This window comes from Ambystoma mexicanum (genome assembly GCF_040938575.1).
Source record: "Ambystoma mexicanum isolate Mex_15411 chromosome 12 unlocalized genomic scaffold, UKY_AmexF1_1 Mex_chr12_unloc.2, whole genome shotgun sequence".
NCBI classification, from domain to species: domain Eukaryota; kingdom Metazoa; phylum Chordata; class Amphibia; order Caudata; family Ambystomatidae; genus Ambystoma; species Ambystoma mexicanum.
The window spans coordinates 11,464,391-11,483,582 of NW_027182323.1; the positions used below are offsets into that span (position 1 = coordinate 11,464,391).

The following is a 19,192-nucleotide window of genomic DNA, read 5'->3' on the forward strand; positions in this document are numbered from 1 at the left end:
TGCCATACCTGTATCCGCCACAGAGGGGTAAGAAAAGATGAGAACATTAAAGGATAAAGGCAACCGGTAAACAGAAGGTGTGGACCAGGAGGTATTTGCATCACCGGGAGGCCTGGAACAGCAGCAAGATGGACGAGCAGCCAGCTGAGCAGCAAGCAAGGCAGAGTTCAAGCGCAAGGGCCACTTTCCTTTGAAAACCCCCACCATTCCCATTGCAGCTCCAATTCGACAAAGGTCCCCGGTGGGCAGAATGGGTGCAAGATTTCACCGATTTCATAGGTGCTGCAGGGTAAGAAAAGTCTCTGGCCATATCTGGCATGATCACAAATGTGTTGGGCAATGAGATGAACGGTAAAATAAAGACCATACCGTAAGAAGAAAGAACACCGTATGACACCCGTGTGGGGGCACTGAACAAGAAATTAATCATCCAGCCCAACAGCGACTACAGAAATTAATACACTGCCGTTTGCGAGCTTTGCTGATGATGAGTCTACTAGGCTGAGGGTGATAGAAGGGTGTACATCGTCTACATTCTGGAAGCAGTTGCTGAAGCAGCCGCTGACCATTGAGACAGTCATTGAGCTGGCCAGAGTGCATGAGAGGGTAGATCTGCAGACCACAGCCATTGAAACACAGAAAAAGAAGACAGAGAAAGATGAAACGGTGGCTGCTCTCATGACACCAAGAGGGCCGGTCAACCGGTTCATGGGAGGACCAGTTACCTCGAGGGGGCCTACTCGATATCCATACCAACAAACAGGCAGTCAGCTAGACCACAACGGATATGTTTCAGATGCGGATTCGCATTTCCGCACACCGGAACATGCCCAGCAATTTGTGAGGCATGCTCCAAATGTGGAAGAGAAGGACACTTTCACACCGTGTGCCAAGAAGGCAGACCTTTTCTGACAGCAAGGCCACCACAGACAACCATGTGGAGACCATCAATGAGGGCTTCCCAACAAACAACATGGAGGATACCACGGCCATACTCGCAGATGCCACAAAGAGTGATCAGAGCGATGGAACCGGTTCTGAAATTTGAGGTGGCGACATACAAAGAAATACCACACTAGTACGTGGATTATGCTGATCCATACGAGAATGAATTTAAAAGCCACTGAGATAATGTGGAAATGCTACAGGAGTTTTATATAGACTACACAGACGAATATTTTAATCTAATGCAAGGGGACCAGGAAGCCGAGGAAGGCCCAAGGGTGATGATTGACATGGGGCCTGCTACACATTGCTTCCTCATGGACATTGGAGCAACAGTGAGCATCATGGGAGAACACAAATTTCTCAAAATGGGTGCTAGGAAGATACTGCAAAAGAGAAAGATCCAGGCTCAATAGCCATCCGTGTGGGTTGCACACCTCAGTAACTACACATCCATTCGTCAATTTCAACTGACACTCGCACAACGAGGACGCTCGGCCAACGCCACGATACACGTGATAAGAAGCCCTATAGATGGGTGGTCCCTGCTCAGTTACAAAACGGTGAAATCAATAGGACTCATGTATATAAACTGCCAAGATACAGAAGTGGTAAGGTGCGGTATGGGGCCCCGACAGCTAACGCACAGTGTGGCAAGATTATCACACATACCCATTTCTAAAGAACAAGTGCGATAAACAAATACCGACCCTCTTCAAGGGACTGGGAAAATAGAAATGGAGCGTCAACTAGCTCCACATCGATGAAAAGGTGCGCCCAGTACCCCAACAGCCCCGGAGGGTTTGGTTTCATTTGCAACAGGCAGTGTCTCAGGAGGTTCAACAGCTGTAACAAAATGAAATCATTAAGAAGGCGGTAGGGCCCACACCATGGATTTCACCCCTAGTGGTGGTTCCCAAGGAAGGAAGGCACATCAGGATATGCTTCGACATGAGCGTAGCCAACACAGCCATCCAAGGAGAACGCCGCCGCAGACCAAAAATAGAGATATGATCGTGCAGCTTAACAGAGCCACAACAGTTTACAAGCTTGATCTATCTCAAGGATATCACCAGCTGGGACTGCATCCCTCATCCCATGTGATCATCACATATGCAACACATAGTGGCCTTTTTAGATATATATGCCTTAATTTCGGCATCTCTTCGGCAGCAGAGATGTTTCAGGAAGCCATCAGGTAAGTACTGTTATCGATAAAGACCGATTTTAATTACAGCGATGACATTTTGGTATACAAAACCTCACAGAATGAACACGATCAGGCACTTATGGTATGTGAAGCATTGCAAACGCCAGGCCTCACTCTAAATTTTGACAAATGCAACATAAAGAAAAAGAAGCTGCGATTCTATGGACACGCCTTTTCAGACGAGGGAACGAAGCCAGGCCCAGACAAGGTACGCACCATAACTGACCTAGTGGCACCCACAACGGTATCAGAGGTGAGGTCGACCCGTGGGTCCTTTTCAAGGCTATGTAGTATGGTCCAAAGCCCCCTATGGGGTCCTTAGTGGTATACTGCGATTGGTCCTGTGATTACAGCTGGGCTCTTGAGGGGCCCTAATTATTCGTTGTGCGCGGCGTTATTGCGTCCTGCTCTGTGTCGGCTGCCCTCATTTGGGACATAAGAGTCCACAATGTACCTATACAATAAGAAAACTTTTTCCAAAAAAGTCAACACAATAAGACAAAATAAAACAAAAACCTTTTGCACCGAGCCCAAAACATGAGAAAACTGCGTAGAAAATCTATTTCTTTTTTCAAAAACAAATGCGAGGTATCCTGGGGGGCAGGATGACAGTTTTGAAAGCTGGTTGCGATTGGGGTCATTTACCCTTGGGCTGTTGATCCTCCCCCTCCTCTGAGCCTAGGAGGCTTAATAGCTATTAGGCATTACTTTGGCCCATTAGATGCATCTTTCATCCCAATTCAGAGGATATTTAGTTTAACAAATATATGCTAGTCCTTAGAGTTGTGAACCATCTAAAGGCTGGGCTGAGCAATAAAGTGTTTGTCTACGTCATAGGGATATATTGATTGTGTGTGGGCAGGCTTGTGTCCTCTGCCAGTGTATGTTTCCTTCTGTTGTAACATTAATGAGTGTTTGCTGGTAGATGGTCTGCTCTACAAGATGAGAACGTTTACAAGATCTTGCTGAAGGCCCCCTTTCCAATTGGTGCCCCAGACTAAATGTCAGTTTAGTGCTGCCTTATGCCTGCAACCTCCTCAATGTGCGAGTGCTTAAGCAATCCCAAGCAAAGGGCTGGGGCCACCCCTGCTCGCATCCATATGGGTGCACTTCACAGCACTTAGAAGAACTCTTTGAGAAGAAGTGCTGGATCATTTATCAAAATGCAGCACTTTATAAAGGATGGCAACCAAAACAACAATCTCTTGGCTAAGAAGCAAGTGTCCAGTCCTTTGGGCCACCTGGGCTGGTTAAGATTCCTTTCATATACTTTCTATGCTACTCTTCCATCACAGCCACCCCTCCTCTGATTGCCTGAGAAAGGCAAGCGTTGCTATGACAAAGTGTCAGAAGAGGCCACTGAGCACAGCCCCTGAGCAAGTTAGGCTGAGAGCTAAATTGGCTCACAGCCTGCCAACCAACTTAGTCAGGAAAGTGAAATGTTTGCCCAGGGCATTCATATTTCACGCCGAACTTTAATTGAACCCGAGGTTTGTGTCTCCCATAACCCATAGCACTTCTTTTATGGCAATGCGTGGAGTGTCTCCCTTACTCCTTCCCTTCATCTCCCAATTCCAAGATCCCTGTTGCACATGGGATACAATGTATCTATTTGAGAGGGAGAGCAAAAGAGAGGGAGAGACACGGTTTGACAGTAGCAAAGTGAGAAAGTGAAATGGAAGCTCTCTGCAGACGCCAGTGGTAGGAGCACAGGAAGGACTCACATTTCTTTTGCCTTGTTTGGCATTTTTCATGTGCTGGTATAATTTATTTATTAAACATCAATATAGTACCTTCATCCAAGGCGTTGCACGTATTACAAAAAGTACAAAAATAAGGTAAACCACAACCAAGGCATGAAACGAGAGACGTCTAATGCTTTCTTTAGCCCTTCATGTCTTTTTCAGCCTTGCTCTGCCATGTGATGTTCTGCTAAATGTGGATTCAAGATTTTGTGCGGTCCTCACCAACCTGGACCATGGACTTTGACTGCTCTCTGCACTACATGCTCAAATTCTACTTTTCATACAAAACAGGCACACCAGCAAAGCCGCCCATGCGTGTCATTTGAACACCCCTCCCAACCAATATCAAACATCAGAACACTGCACCTCTGCAACCAACTTACATACCACAACCCATGGCAGAACATCCCTTGGCACCACAGGCATATAAAGCACCCCTTCATGCAAAAACACCTTCATGCTTTTGGCACAGAACACCTGGCAACCGATCCACACATAGAGTGCAGGATACTTCCAGTGTGCATGCGTCAACACAAAAGCAAAGCCATCTTGCATTTCCCTCTTCTCCTCACTAATGTAACCCATCCCTCTCTCTAAGATCCTGCGGAGCCCCTGGAGACCATGCAAATGGCGCTGGATCGGGTATAAAACCCAGTAACATACCATAACCTTGATTTATGGGATCTGGGTCATCTGCCCCCGCAGTAAAACTGCTCGGGCCCCCGTTTTGTCTGTTCATTGACAACGGGGGCCCAGCCCATTTTTGTCCACCTCCTCCATTGTTAAGTATGCAGGGGACACCCCCGCAATCCCTGAGGCTACAGATACCTAACATGGGGAGCAGGGGACACCTCCAAACCCTGCTCCTCATGTTCCGGTATTTTGGCACCCAAATTGTTGGAAAAAATTCGAACTAATGGTAGTGACCGAATTGGGTCAACTCTACCATGCGATCAATATTTTCGGAACAATTTGGGTAATACCTCTTTAAGTGCATTGTGGGATTTATAGTGAACTAGCAGTGACATACGCTCACCTTCCCACCCCAGCACGAAAGGCTTAAATATGTATTCCTCCATTCGTATCCGTAGGGGAACGCGATTGTTTATACCATTTACCTAAACTGGCTTATTTTCTTGCCTTATACGTTGATCAATAGCTGATCTTCCTTTCAAATGCAGCAGTTTAATTGTTTTGCACTTTAGTTCAGGTTTTTTTCTTTCCATTGAAAATATTGTTTCGACTACCCACGAATTTCTAAGTTTATTATTCCTGCATTTGTTGCCAGTTACAAACCCAGAGTTGTCTATATTTGTCCTGTTTTTGTTATAGGGTTCAGTGTTATACTATACAGTCTGCAGGTGGCGCTACTGAGTCCTTGAAAACAGCTTCTTTTATATTAGTCCTCCTATTTAGTCCAACCCATGCAAACCCAATCTCTTTATTATACGCTAATTAGGAATAGGTTAGCGCCAACAGCGTAGATAAGAGAATGGCGAGTTGTGCATGGCTACCAGAAGCGCTGCTAGTAAGTGTCCCTGCCCTCCTGCCCCTGCAAGTGGGACGTTGAGTGATTGTGTTAGTGAGATACCTGTATTCCCGTACAATATCCATGTTTTCTCTTCTAAATAATAAAATCTCAATCATGAAAGGAGTCATTCTGGATTTTCCAGATTTGCTCATGAAATTTCACTGATTGGACGCTTGGCTATGCTTTTCTGCAAAAAGGTGAAATCTTAAACTAGAATTACAGTAGATAACAAAAATATGCTACTGCATGTACTTCTCCTTCTTGAACAGAGTATATTGAGGGACTGGAAAGTACTGTTCACGTGGTTCCGTGGTGTAATGGTTAGCACTCTGGACTCTGAATCCAGCGATCCGAGTTCAAATCTCGGCGGGACCTTGTTTTTTTGAAAAAAAACATTTAACATAAAAATGTTATGTCGACTTAATGTTAACAGGACGTGTCTTGCTATTTTTACTTGCAAATGGTGGCAGAAGTGACTTGTGTGTTTGGAGACGGTACACATGGTACTTTCATAGTCTTTATTTAAACAGAGAAGGCGTTCCCAGGTTTCTGCAACAGAACTTCAATTTCTCTGCCTTTCATCTCTTAGTGTTCTCTCTGAGCAGCAGGTCAGCAAAGTATTCGGGAAACAGTTGCATAGCATCTAACATTCTGTGCTCATTAATCTTGCTTACTGTCCTAAAACTACGTCCTTGCTTACTGTCCTAAATGTAAGTTGATGACTCTCCCATGACCGCAGAATCCCTTTTTTCGGTGCATGTTTTATCGCCTGGAACTGACAGGGGACCCTCTATCTAATACCTCTTTTTTTTTAGATGTACTCTCTTTGTACCCCTAAAACAGTTCAATCACATTGAGCTGGTTATGTATCAAACTCCCACATAACCTATTTCCTCCTCTTATTTAATGTGAACCAGCAGACCTAGAGACTCGCCACTTCAAGGACTATATGTCTTCTCAGTCTTTCTTTCATATCCATGTATGTTGTTGTTGCTTTTACATGTTTTTCAGATTGACACCAATGGAATGTTATTACACGTTTAATTCACTGAAAAGGAAAACGGACAACTGGTTCAAGAAGTAAGAACCATTTGCTGAGTTTTCCCGCTCGTTACCGCGTGTGTCTTGGTTTTGCACGTGATGTGCATGAAAACATATGTGCCTATATAGTATGGTTATAAAATGTAATATGTTGTTTTGGCAGCATCTCTAGAAACCATCTTAACATAAATCATGTTTCCCTTATATCTCCCATCTGCATTTCTCTTTGAAAGTCTTGATTTATTTTTCACTTTCCGGCAAATCATTACTAAAACATGGAATCTGTATGTTCCTGCAATGGACATAGATCCCTGCCAGCTGCCTTGCCTGTGCCCAGGACGAGAAAAGGTGCTTTGCTTCCCCTCACAATGGGTGGATGCTGCCGCTGTCCTTGAACTGATCAATAAGCTCAAATCCACTGGCTCAGCTGTGGCCCTGGAACAGCTTTTCCTTCAATGCCTTTAAGAGGCTCATCTGATCAACCCCATCTTTTCCGCTGGTTTGTCCCCCATATGAACACGGCAGGCGTTACCTTCATGCTTATAAAGAAACCAACACTGGACCCCGCCATACTGGCCTCTTATAGACTTATCTCCAGCCTTCTTGTAATATCTAACATGGTTCTATGTGAAAATGTCTGCAGGTAAATGTAGTCAGCAAAAAGTCATTTTAATAAAGTTAGTCATTCAATAAAAACTATGCCAGGTCTGAAAATGTTGCCAGTAAATAAGGTCACCAAAACACCTATTTTTAAATACACAAAAGCACAAGGCTGCAACCCTAAATATGAACTCCATTCCTAAACCGTCCCCTAACTCGAATTACACCACTTATCCTACCCTAAATTCTCACAGAACAGGAACCCTTCAGCACACGAATGCACTTTATTTGCATATTAGCGAATGCAAAATAAAGAGCAAATCAACAGTGAACCTGTCTCCAATACAATCACCAGGTCGCCACAAATTACACAGCCCTAGCCCTGACCCAAACCCTTCCTGTAATACTAACCTTACCTTAATTGCAACTCTAACACTTACCCTAATGATTACTTTACCCTAACCACTAGGTTTAACCTAACTGCTATCCTACGCCAACACCACCAGCCCTTTCCATCCTCTGTATCCATTTCTTTAACACTTCCCCAAACCAATACCCAAACCCTTCAGCTGACACAGAATCTCGTCTAACCACTAACCAAACCTGAACATATTTACTCTAACCCTAACCCCTATCCTTCCCCTAACCCTAAACCAGGCAATAACAAGCCCACTAAATACTCTTTTACCTAACAATTACTGTAGCAACACTACCAATTTTGGCTACTTTTCAGCTGCGTTTTTGACTACTTTTTGCTTGGCATCGTTTTCACTGCAGAGGTATTTTCACCACGACATTTTCACAGACTATTTTTGATGGCTATATTTTGTCGGGATACCTGTAACATGATGTGCTGGTTCTGTTGGAGCGCTTGGTGGCAGAAAATATGGCTGACCACCACATCCTGCTTTATTATGACATGACATGCAATTTGCAAATTGGAAGTATGTCAGGATGATGCAAAGTAGGAGTATACTGATGCTGTGAAAAGTCGGCATTTAGAGCTATTTTTAACTGGGCATGAATTGCTTTTTGTAGAGCCAGTTCAACATCCAGATGCATACTGGTCGCTGCACTGATGCCTTGAAAGCATTTCCGGAAACCTTAGTGAAGACACAATTACCACATTTGCTAAGGTAACATTACCAGCTTGAACACTCGTGCACATGTTGTTATTACACCGGTGGTAAAACAAGCAGCATGTTGTCATTGTGCTGGGGCTACAATGAGCAAAACTGTTGTAATGACAAGGTTTATGCTAAGCACCAGCGTAATGACAAAAGATGTGTTGGAATTAGGGCGCTACAAAACCCTTCATGTGCATCTCTTAGCTCCAGGCCTAACGCCGCAATGTTTGTGTTCGTGTTTTGGGTGCTTCCAACGGTGCGGATGTTAACGTTTCAGCACTGCAAACATGCAGCCATATTGTGTAATTTCACTGTCACTACAACCAGACAAATACCTTCCCTGCTCCTGCACTAGAGCAGTGCAAATTGGATGAATCTCCCCCAATGCGTGCCAGCACACACAACCCTCTTCCGACCTGAAGCCATACAATGGGTTGACAGTATTTCCTAAGCATTTGCACACGAATGGTGTTGAGGAGCATCTCATGGTCTTCTCTGTAGCCGGCTTTAGTTTCCAAAATATGACATCTGGATTTCCAGATGCGGACATCATCAACTTTTCCTATAAAAGCAAAGATAATTTAAATGTACAAAACGTCCCCGACCACGAAGGGACTCGAACCCTCAATCTTCTGATTCGAAGTCAGACGCCTTATCCATTAGGCCACGCGGTCCACTGGTTGCAACATCCGTATACTTATATAAATAGCGTCCTCCATCACATTGCATATGCTATCTTGTCTGTCTATGAGGTTAGACCAGAGTCAATCCCCTCATTCTTTATGGAAGTGATATGTTGAACACATATAAAGATGAAGACCCATTTAAATATACAGCCCAGATCTAAAGTACAGGAACCAGTCTCTCACGCGTTTTACTTCTTTCTCTCTGTCTCGCTTCATCCCCGCCTGTCCCCAAATATTGTTCTCTCCTTTTCCGCCTGTATTCTCTCTATCCGTGGACTTCTGAGGCTGTGTCTTAATCGATGCAGCTCTCATGTTCATCTAATTAACTAAATAGATGAAGATGTGTCCTGGTCACCTGCATCACCACAAGCCACTGCGCCTTCCTTATGCACACTTATAAAAAAAAAAAGCAACACCAAAAACAACATACAGCCGCTTCCTAGATCCACAAGCTTATGAAAATGTGGGGGGTTGTGAGCTGGCAGAAGCAGCTTTAACGGAGTGACCATGCTAGGTCACAAGGGCCTGAGAGGAAGAGGAGGAGTAAGGGGAGAAAACATTAGTCAATAGACGGAGTTGAATGCAGACCCTTTAGGCCCAAATGCAACAACTGGCGACAAGCCATAAGTCCCACGCCGCGAGAGACGTCCACTGCACTCTGCAGTTCCTACGCGACTGCAGTCCGCAGTTCCACTTGACACTGACTGCAGTGGCGTCCCATGCCGGCATCCAGACTCCGAGGTCAGGATGGTCTGCGTTCCAACATTACTGTTCCGCTGTGATCCGCAACTCCGCTTGCCACCAGCACTGTGTGGCGTCCCGTGCCCTCATCCAGAGACCTAGGTCAGGAAGTCCACGTACACTCTGAGGATGTACTCTGCTCAGCTGTTTCCTTTGACGCAACAGGCCCGGCTGCATTGCCATACCTGTATCCGCCACAGAGGGGTAAGAAAAGATGAGAACATTAAAGGATAAAGGCAACCGGTAAACAGAAGGTGTGGACCAGGAGGTATTTGCATCACCGGGAGGCCTGGAACAGCAGCAAGATGGACGAGCAGCCAGCTGAGCAGCAAGCAAGGCAGAGTTCAAGCGCAAGGGCCACTTTCCTTTGAAAACCCCCACCATTCCCATTGCAGCTCCAATTCGACAAAGGTCCCTGGTGGGCAGAATGGGTGCAAGATTTCACCGATTTCATAGGTGCTGCAGGGTAAGAAAAGTCTCTGGCCATATCTGGCATGATCACAAATGTGTTGGGCAATGAGATGAACGGTAAAATAAAGACCATACCGTAAGAAGAAAGAACACCGTATGACACCCGTGTGGGGGCACTGAACAAGAAATTAATCATCCAGCCCAACAGCGACTACAGAAATTAATACACTGCCGTTTGCGAGCTTTGCTGATGATGAGTCTACTAGGCTGAGGGTGATAGAAGGGTGTACATCGTCTACATTCTGGAAGCAGTTGCTGAAGCAGCCGCTGACCATTGACACAGTCATTGAGCTGGCCAGAGTGCATGAGAGGGTAGATCTGCAGACCACAGCCATTGAAACACAGAAAAAGAAGACAGAGAAAGATGAAACGGTGGCTGCTCTCATGACACCAAGAGGGCCGGTCAACCGGTTCATGGGAGGACCAGTTACCTCGAGGGGGCCTACTCGATATCCATACCAACAAACAGGCAGTCAGCTAGACCACAACGGATATGTTTCAGATGCGGATTCGCATTTCCGCACACCGGAACATGCCCAGCAATTTGTGAGGCATGCTCCAAATGTGGAAGAGAAGGACACTTTCACACCGTGTGCCAAGAAGGCAGACCTTTTCTGACAGCAAGGCCACCACAGACAACCATGTGGAGACCATCAATGAGGGCTTCCCAACAAACAACATGGAGGATACCACGGCCATACTCGCAGATGCCACAAAGAGTGATCAGAGCGATGGAACCGGTTCTGAAATTTGAGGTGGCGACATACAAAGAAATACCACACTAGTACGTGGATTATGCTGATCCATACGAGAATGAATTTAAAAGCCACTGAGATAATGTGGAAATGCTACAGGAGTTTTATATAGACTACACAGACGAATATTTTAATCTAATGCAAGGGGACCAGGAAGCCGAGGAAGGCCCAAGGGTGATGATTGACATGGGGCCTGCTACACATTGCTTCCTCATGGACATTGGAGCAACAGTGAGCATCATGGGAGAACACAAATTTCTCAAAATGGGTGCTAGGAAGATACTGCAAAAGAGAAAGATCCAGGCTCAATAGCCATCCGTGTGGGTTGCACACCTCAGTAACTACACATCCATTCGTCAATTTCAACTGACACTCGCACAACGAGGACGCTCGGCCAACGCCACGATACACGTGATAAGAAGCCCTATAGATGGGTGGTCCCTGCTCAGTTACAAAACGGTGAAATCAATAGGACTCATGTATATAAACTGCCAAGATACAGAAGTGGTAAGGTGCGGTATGGGGCCCCGACAGCTAACGCACAGTGTGGCAAGATTATCACACAGACCCATTTCTAAAGAACAAGTGCGATAAACAAATACCGACCCTCTTCAAGGGACTGGGAAAATAGAAATGGAGCGTCAACTAGCTCCACATCGATGAAAAGGTGCGCCCAGTACCCCAACAGCCCCGGAGGGTTTGGTTTCATTTGCAACAGGCAGTGTCTCAGGAGGTTCAACAGCTGTAGCAAAATGAAATCATTAAGAAGGCGGTAGGGCCCACACCATAGATTTCACCCCTAGTGGTGGTTCCCAAGGAAGGAAGGCGCATCAGGATATGCTTCGACATGAGCGTAGCCAACACAGCCATCCAAGGAGAACGCCGCCGCAGACCAAAAATAGAGATATGATCGTGCAGCTTAACAGAGCCACAACAGTTTACAAGCTTGATCTATCTCAAGGATATCACCAGCTGGGACTGCATCCCTCATCCCATGTGATCATCACATATGCGACACATAGTGGCCTTTTTAGATATATATGCCTTAATTTCGGCATCTCTTCGTCAGCAGAGATGTTTCAGGAAGCCATCAGGTAAGTACTGTTATCGATAAAGACCGATTTTAATTACAGCGATGACATTTTGGTATACAAAACCTCACAGAATGAACACGATCAGGCACTTATGGTATGTGAAGCATTGCAAACGCCAGGCCTCACTCTAAATTTTGACAAATGCAACATAAAGAAAAAGAAGCTGCGATTCTATGGACACGCCTTTTCAGACGAGGGAACGAAGCCAGGCCCAGACAAGGTACGCACCATAACTGACCTAGTGGCACCCACAACGGTATCAGAGGTGAGGTCGACCCGTGGGTCCTTTTCAAGGCTATGTAGTATGGTCCAAAGCCCCCTATGGGGTCCTTAGTGGTATACTGCGATTGGTCCTGTGATTACAGCTGGGCTCTTGAGGGGCCCTAATTATTCGTTGTGCGCGGCGTTATTGCGTCCTGCTCTGTGTCGGCTGCCCTCATTTGGGACATAAGAGTCCACAATGTACCTATACAATAAGAAAACTTTTTCCAAAAAAGTCAACACAATAAGACAAAATAAAACAAAAACCTTTTGCACCGAGCCCAACACATGAGAAAACTGCGTAGAAAATCTATTTCTTTTTTCAAAAACAAATGCGAGGTATCCTGGGGGGCAGGATGACAGTTTTGAAAGCTGGTTGCGATTGGGGTCATTTACCCTTGGGCTGTCGATCCTCCCCCTCCTCTGAGCCTAGGAGGCTTAATAGCTATTAGGCATTACTTTGGCCCATTAGATGCATCTTTCATCCCAATTCAGAGGATATTTAGTTTAACAAATAGATGCTAGTCCTTAGAGTTGTGAACCATCTAAAGGCTGGGCTGAGCAATAAAGTGTTTGTCTACGTCATAGGGATATATTGATTGTGTGTGGGCAGGCTTGTGTCCTCTGCCAGTGTATGTTTCCTTCTGTTGTAACATTAATGAGTGTTTGCTGGTAGATGGTCTGCTCTACAAGATGAGAACGTTTACAAGATCTTGCTGAAGGCCCCCTTTCCAATTGGTGCCCCAGACTAAATGTCAGTTTAGTGCTGCCTTATGCCTGCAACCTCCTCAATGTGCGAGTGCTTAAGCAATCCCAAGCAAAGGGCTGGGGCCACCCCTGCTCGCATCCATATGGGTGCACTTCACAGCACTTACAACTCTTTGAGAAGAAGTGCTGGATCATTTATCAAAATGCAGCACTTTATAAAGGATGGCAACCAAAACAACAATCTCTTGGCTAAGAAGCAAGTGTCCAGTCCTTTGGGCCACCTGGGCTGGTTAAGATTCCTTTCATATACTTTCTATGCTACTCTTCCATCACAGCCAACCCTCCTCTGATTGCCTGAGAAAGGCAAGCGTTGCTATGACAAAGTGTCAGAAGAGGCCACTGAGCACAGCCCTTGAGCAAGTTAGGCTGAGAGCTAAATTGGCTCACAGCCTGCCAACCAACTTAGTCAGGAAAGTGAAATGTTTGCCCAGGGCATTCATATTTCACGCCGAACTTTAATTGAACCCGAGGTTTGTGTCTCCCATAACCCATAGCACTTCTTTTATGGCAATGCGTGGAGTGTCTCCCTTACTCCTTCCCTTCATCTCCCAATTCCAAGATCCCTGTTGCACATGGGATACAATGTATCTATTTGAGAGGGAGAGCAAAAGAGAGGGAGAGACACGGTTTGACAGTAGCAAAGTGAGAAAGTGAAATGGAAGCTCTCTGCAGACGCCAGTGGTAGGAGCACAGGAAGGACTCACATTTCGTTTGCCTTGTTTGGCATTTTTCATGTGCTGGTATAATTTATTTATTAAACATCAATATAGTACCTTCATCCAAGGCGTTGCACGTATTACAAAAAGTACAAAAATAAGGTAAACCACAACCAAGGCATGAAACGAGAGACGTCTAATGCTTTCTTTAGCCCTTCATGTCTTTTTCAGCCTTGCTCTGCCATGTGCTGTTCTGCTAAATGTGGATTCAAGATTTTGTGCGGTCCTCACCAACCTGGACCATGGACTTTGACTGCTCTCTGCACTACATGCTCCAATTCTACTTTTCATACAAAACAGGCACACCAGCAAAGCCGCCCATGCATGTCATTTGAACACCCCTCCCAACCAATATCAAACATCAGAACACTGCACCTCTGCAACCAACTTACATACCACAACCCATGGCAGAACATCCCTTGGCACCAGAGGCATATAAAGCACCCCTTCATGCAAAAACACCTTCATGCTTTTGGCACAGAACACCTGGCAACCGATCCACACATAGAGTGCAGGATACTTCCAGTGTGCATGCGTCAACACAAAAGCAAAGCCATCTTGCATTTCCCTCTTCTCCTCACTAATGTAACCCATCCCTCTCTCTAAGATCCTGCAGAGCCCCTGGAGACCATGCAAATGGCGCTGGATCGGGTATAAAACCCAGTAACATACCATAACCTTGATTTATGGGATCTGGGTCATCTGCCCCCGCAGTAAAACTGCTCGGGCCCCCGTTTTGTCTGTTCATTGACAACGGGGGCCCAGCCCATTTTTGTCCACCTCCTCCATTGTTAAGTATGCAGGGGACACCCCCGCAATCCCTGAGGCTACAGATACCTAACATGGGGAGCAGGGGACACCTCCAAACCCTGCTCCTCATGTTCCGGTATTTTGGCACCCAAATTGTTGGAAAAAATTCGAACTAATGGTAGTGACCGAATTGGGTCAACTCTACCATGCGATCAATATTTTCGGAACAATTTGGGTAATACCTCTTTAAGTGCATTGTGGGATTTATAGTGAACTAGCAGTGACATACGCTCACCTTCCCACCCCAGCACGAAAGGCTTAAATATGTATTCCTCCATTCGTATCCGTAGGGGAACGCGATTGTTTATACCATTTACCTAAACTGGCTTATTTTCTTGCCTTATACGTTGATCAATAGCTGATCTTCCTTTCAAATGCAGCAGTTTAATTGTTTTGCACTTTAGTTCAGGTTTTTTTCTTTCCATTGAAAATATTGTTTCGACTACCCACGAATTTCTAAGTTTATTATTCCTGCATTTGTTGCCAGTTACAAACCCAGAGTTGTCTATATTTGTCCTGTTTTTGTTATAGGGTTCAGTGTTAAACTATACAGTCTGCAGGTGGCGCTACTGAGTCCTTGAAAACAGCTTCTTTTATATTAGTCCTCCTATTTAGTCCAACCCATGCAAACCCAATCTCTTTATTATACGCTAATTAGGAATAGGTTAGCGCCAACAGCGTAGATAAGAGAATGGCGAGTTGTGCATGGCTACCAGAAGCGCTGCTAGTAAGTGTCCCTGCCCTCCTGCCCCTGCAAGTGGGACGTTGAGTGATTGTGTTAGTGAGATACCTGTATTCCCGTACAATATCCATGTTTTCTCTTCTAAATAATAAAATCTCAATCATGAAAGGAGTCATTCTGGATTTTCCAGATTTGCTCATGAAATTTCACTGATTGGACGCTTGGCTATGCTTTTCTGCAAAAAGGTGAAATCTTAAACTAGAATTACAGTAGATAACAAAAATATGCTACTGCATGTACTTCTCCTTCTTGAACAGAGTATATTGAGGGACTGGAAAGTACTGTTCACGTGGTTCCATGGTGTAATGGTTAGCACTCTGGACTCTGAATCCAGCGATCCGAGTTCAAATCTCGGTGGGACCTTGTTTTTTTTGAAAAAAAACATTTAACATAAAAATGTTATGTCGACTTAATGTTAACAGGACGTGTCTTGCTATTTTTACTTGCAAATGGTGGCAGAAGTGACTTGTGTGTTTGGAGACGGTACACATGGTACTTTCATAGTCTTTATTTAAACAGAGAAGGCGTTCCCAGGTTTCTGCAACAGAACTTCAATTTCTCTGCCTTTCATCTCTTAGTGTTCTCTCTGAGCAGCAGGTCAGCAAAGTATTCGGGAAACAGTTGCATAGCATCTAACATTCTGTGCTCATTAATCTTGCTTACTGTCCTAAATCTACGTCCTTGCTTACTGTCCTAAATGTAAGTTGATGACTCTCCCATGACCGCAGAATCCCTTTTTTCGGTGCATGTTTTATCGCCTGGAACTGACAGGGGACCCTCTATCTAATACCTCTTTTTTTTTAGATGTACTCTCTTTGTACCCCTAAAACAGTTCAATCACATTGAGCTGGTTATGTATCAAACTCCCACATAACCTATTTCCTCCTCTTATTTAATGTGAACCAGCAGACCTTGAGACTCGCCACTTCAAGGACTATATGTCTTCTCAGTCTTTCTTTCATATCCATGTATGTTGTTGTTGCTTTTACATGTTTTTCAGATTGACACCAATGGAATGTTATTACACGTTTAATTCACTGAAAAGGAAAACGGACAACTGGTTCAAGAAGTAAGAACCATTTGCTGAGTTTTCCCGCTCGTTACCGCGTGTGTCTTGGTTTTGCACGTGATGTGCATGAAAACATATGTGCCTATATAGTATGGTTATAAAATGTAATATGTTGTTTTGGCAGCATCTCTAGAAACCATCTTAACATAAATCATGTTTCCCTTATATCTCCCATCTGCATTTCTCTTTGAAAGTCTTGATTTATTTTTCACTTTCCGGCAAATCATTACTAAAACATGGAATCTGTATGTTCCTGCAATGGACATAGATCCCTGCCAGCTGCCTTGCCTGTGCCCAGGACGAGAAAAGGTGCTTTGCTTCCCCTCACAATGGGTGGATGCTGCCGCTGTCCTTGAACTGATCAATAAGCTCAAATCCACTGGCTCAGCTGTGGCCCTGGAACAGCTTTTCCTTCAATGCCTTTAAGAGGCTCATCTGATCAACCCCATCTTTTCCGCTGGTTTGTCCCCCATATGAACACGGCAGGCGTTACCTTCATGCTTATAAAGAAACCAACACTGGACCCCGCCATACTGGCCTCTTATAGACTTATCTCCAGCCTTCTTGTAATATCTAACATGGTTCTATGTGAAAATGTCTGCAGGTAAATGTAGTCAGCAAAAAGTCATTTTAAAAAAGTTAGTCATTCAATAAAAACTATGCCAGGTCTGAAAATGTTGCCAGTAAATAAGGTCACCAAAACACCTATTTTTAAATACACAAAAGCACAAGGCTGCAACCCTAAATATGAACTCCATTCCTAAACCGTCCCCTAACTCGAATTACACCACTTATCCTACCCTAAATTCTCACAGAACAGGAACCCTTCAGCACACGAATGCACTTTATTTGCATATTAGCGAATGCAAAATAAAGAGCAAATCAACAGTGAACCTGTCTCCAATACAATCACCAGGTCGCCACAAATTACACAGCCCTAGCCCTGACCCAAACCCTTCCTGTAATACTAACCTTACCTTAATTGCAACTCTAACACTTACCCTAATGATTACTTTACCCTAACCACTAGGTTTAACCTAACTGCTATCCTACGCCAACACCACCAGCCCTTTCCATCCTCTGTATCCATTTCTTTAACACTTCCCCAAACCAATACCCAAACCCTTCAGCTGACACAGAATCTCGTCTAACCACTAACCAAACCTGAACATATTTACTCTAACCCTAACCCCTATCCTTCCCCTAACCCTAAACCAGGCAATAACAAGCCCACTAAATACTCTTTTACCTAACAATTACTGTAGCAACACTACCAATTTTGGCTACTTTTCAGCTGCGTTTTTGACTACTTTTTGCTTGGCATCGTTTTCACCGCAGAGGTATTTTCACCACGACATTTTCACAGACTATTTTTGATGGCTATATTTTGTCGGGATACCTGTAACATGATGTGCTGGTTCTGTTGGAGCGCTTGGTGGCAGAAAATATGGCTGACCACCACATCCTGCTTTATTATGACATGACATGCAATTTGCAAATTGGAAGTATGTCAGGATGATGCAAAGTAGGAGTATACTGATGCTGTGAAAAGTCGGCATTTAGAGCTATTTTTAACTGGGCATGAATTGCTTTTTGTAGAGCCAGTTCAACATCCAGATGCATACTGGTCGCTGCACTGATGCCTTGAAAGCATTTCCGGAAACCTTAGTGAAGACACAATTACCACATTTGCTAAGGTAACATTACCAGCTTGAACACTCGTGCACATGTTGTTATTACACCGGTGGTAAAACAAGCAGCATGTTGTCATTGTGCTGGGGCTACAATGAGCAAAACTGTTGTAATGACAAGGTTTATGCTAAGCACCAGCGTAATGACAAAAGATGTGTTGGAATTAGGGCGCTACAAAACCCTTCATGTGCATCTCTTAGCGCCAGGCCTAACGCCGCAATGTTTGTGTTCGTGTTTTGGGTGCTTCCAACGGTGCGGATGTTAACGTTTCAGCACTGCAAACATGCAGCCATATTGGGTAATTTCACTGTCACTACAACCAGACAAATACCTTCCCTGCTCCTGCACTAGAGCAGTGCAAATTGGATGAATCTCCCCCAATGCGTGCCAGCACACACAACCCTCTTCCGACCTGAAGCCATACAATGGGCTGACAGTATTTCCTAAGCATTTGCACACGAATGGTGTTGAGGAGCATCTCATGGTCTTCTCTGTAGCCGGCTTTAGTTTCCAAAATATGACATCTGGATTTCCAGATGCGGACATCATCAACTTTTCCTATAAAAGCAAAGATAATTTAAATGTACAAAACGTCCCGACCACGAAGGGACTCGAACCCTCAATCTTCTGATTCGAAGTCAGACACCTTATCCATTAGGCCACGCGGTCCACTGGTTGCAACATCTGTATACTCATATAAATAGCGTCCTCCATCACATTGCATATGCTATCTTGTCTGTCTATGAGGTTAGACCAGAGTCAATCCCCTCATTCTTTATGGAAGTGATATGTTGAACACATATAAAGATGAAGACCCATTTAAATATACAGCCCAGATCTAAAGTACAGGAACCAGTCTCTCACGCGTTTTACTTCTTTCTCTCTGTCTCGCTTCATCCCCGCCTGTCCCCAAATATTGTTCTCTCCTTTTCCGCCTGTATTCTCTCTATCCGTGGACTTCTGAGGCTGTGTCTTAATCGATGCAGCTCTCATGTTCATCTAATTAACTAAATAGATGAAGATGTGTCCTGGTCACCTGCATCACCACAAGCCACTGCGCCTTCCTTATGCACACTTATAAAAAAAAAAAGCAACACCAAAAACAACATACAGCCGCTTCCTAGATCCACAAGCTTATGAAAATGTGGGGGGTTGTGAGCTGGCAGAAGCAGCTTTAACGGAGTGACC

The 19,192-nt window shown here is 44.6% G+C and overlaps 4 non-coding genes across 4 annotated transcripts; 2 read left to right on the forward strand and 2 right to left on the reverse strand.

Moving 5' to 3' along the window:
• The first annotated feature begins 5,734 nt into the window (after positions 1–5,734).
• TRNAQ-CUG (transfer RNA glutamine (anticodon CUG)) lies at positions 5,735–5,806 on the forward strand. The gene has a single exon. It is a non-coding gene; the product is annotated as a tRNA-Gln (tRNA).
• A 2,994-nt stretch (positions 5,807–8,800) lies between these two features.
• On the reverse strand, positions 8,801–8,873 carry TRNAR-UCG (transfer RNA arginine (anticodon UCG)). The gene has a single exon. It is a non-coding gene; the product is annotated as a tRNA-Arg (tRNA).
• A 6,661-nt stretch (positions 8,874–15,534) lies between these two features.
• Positions 15,535–15,606, forward strand: TRNAQ-CUG (transfer RNA glutamine (anticodon CUG)). The gene has a single exon. It is a non-coding gene; the product is annotated as a tRNA-Gln (tRNA).
• A 2,994-nt stretch (positions 15,607–18,600) lies between these two features.
• Positions 18,601–18,673, reverse strand: TRNAR-UCG (transfer RNA arginine (anticodon UCG)). The gene has a single exon. It is a non-coding gene; the product is annotated as a tRNA-Arg (tRNA).
• Between the last annotated feature and the right edge of the window lie 519 nt (positions 18,674–19,192).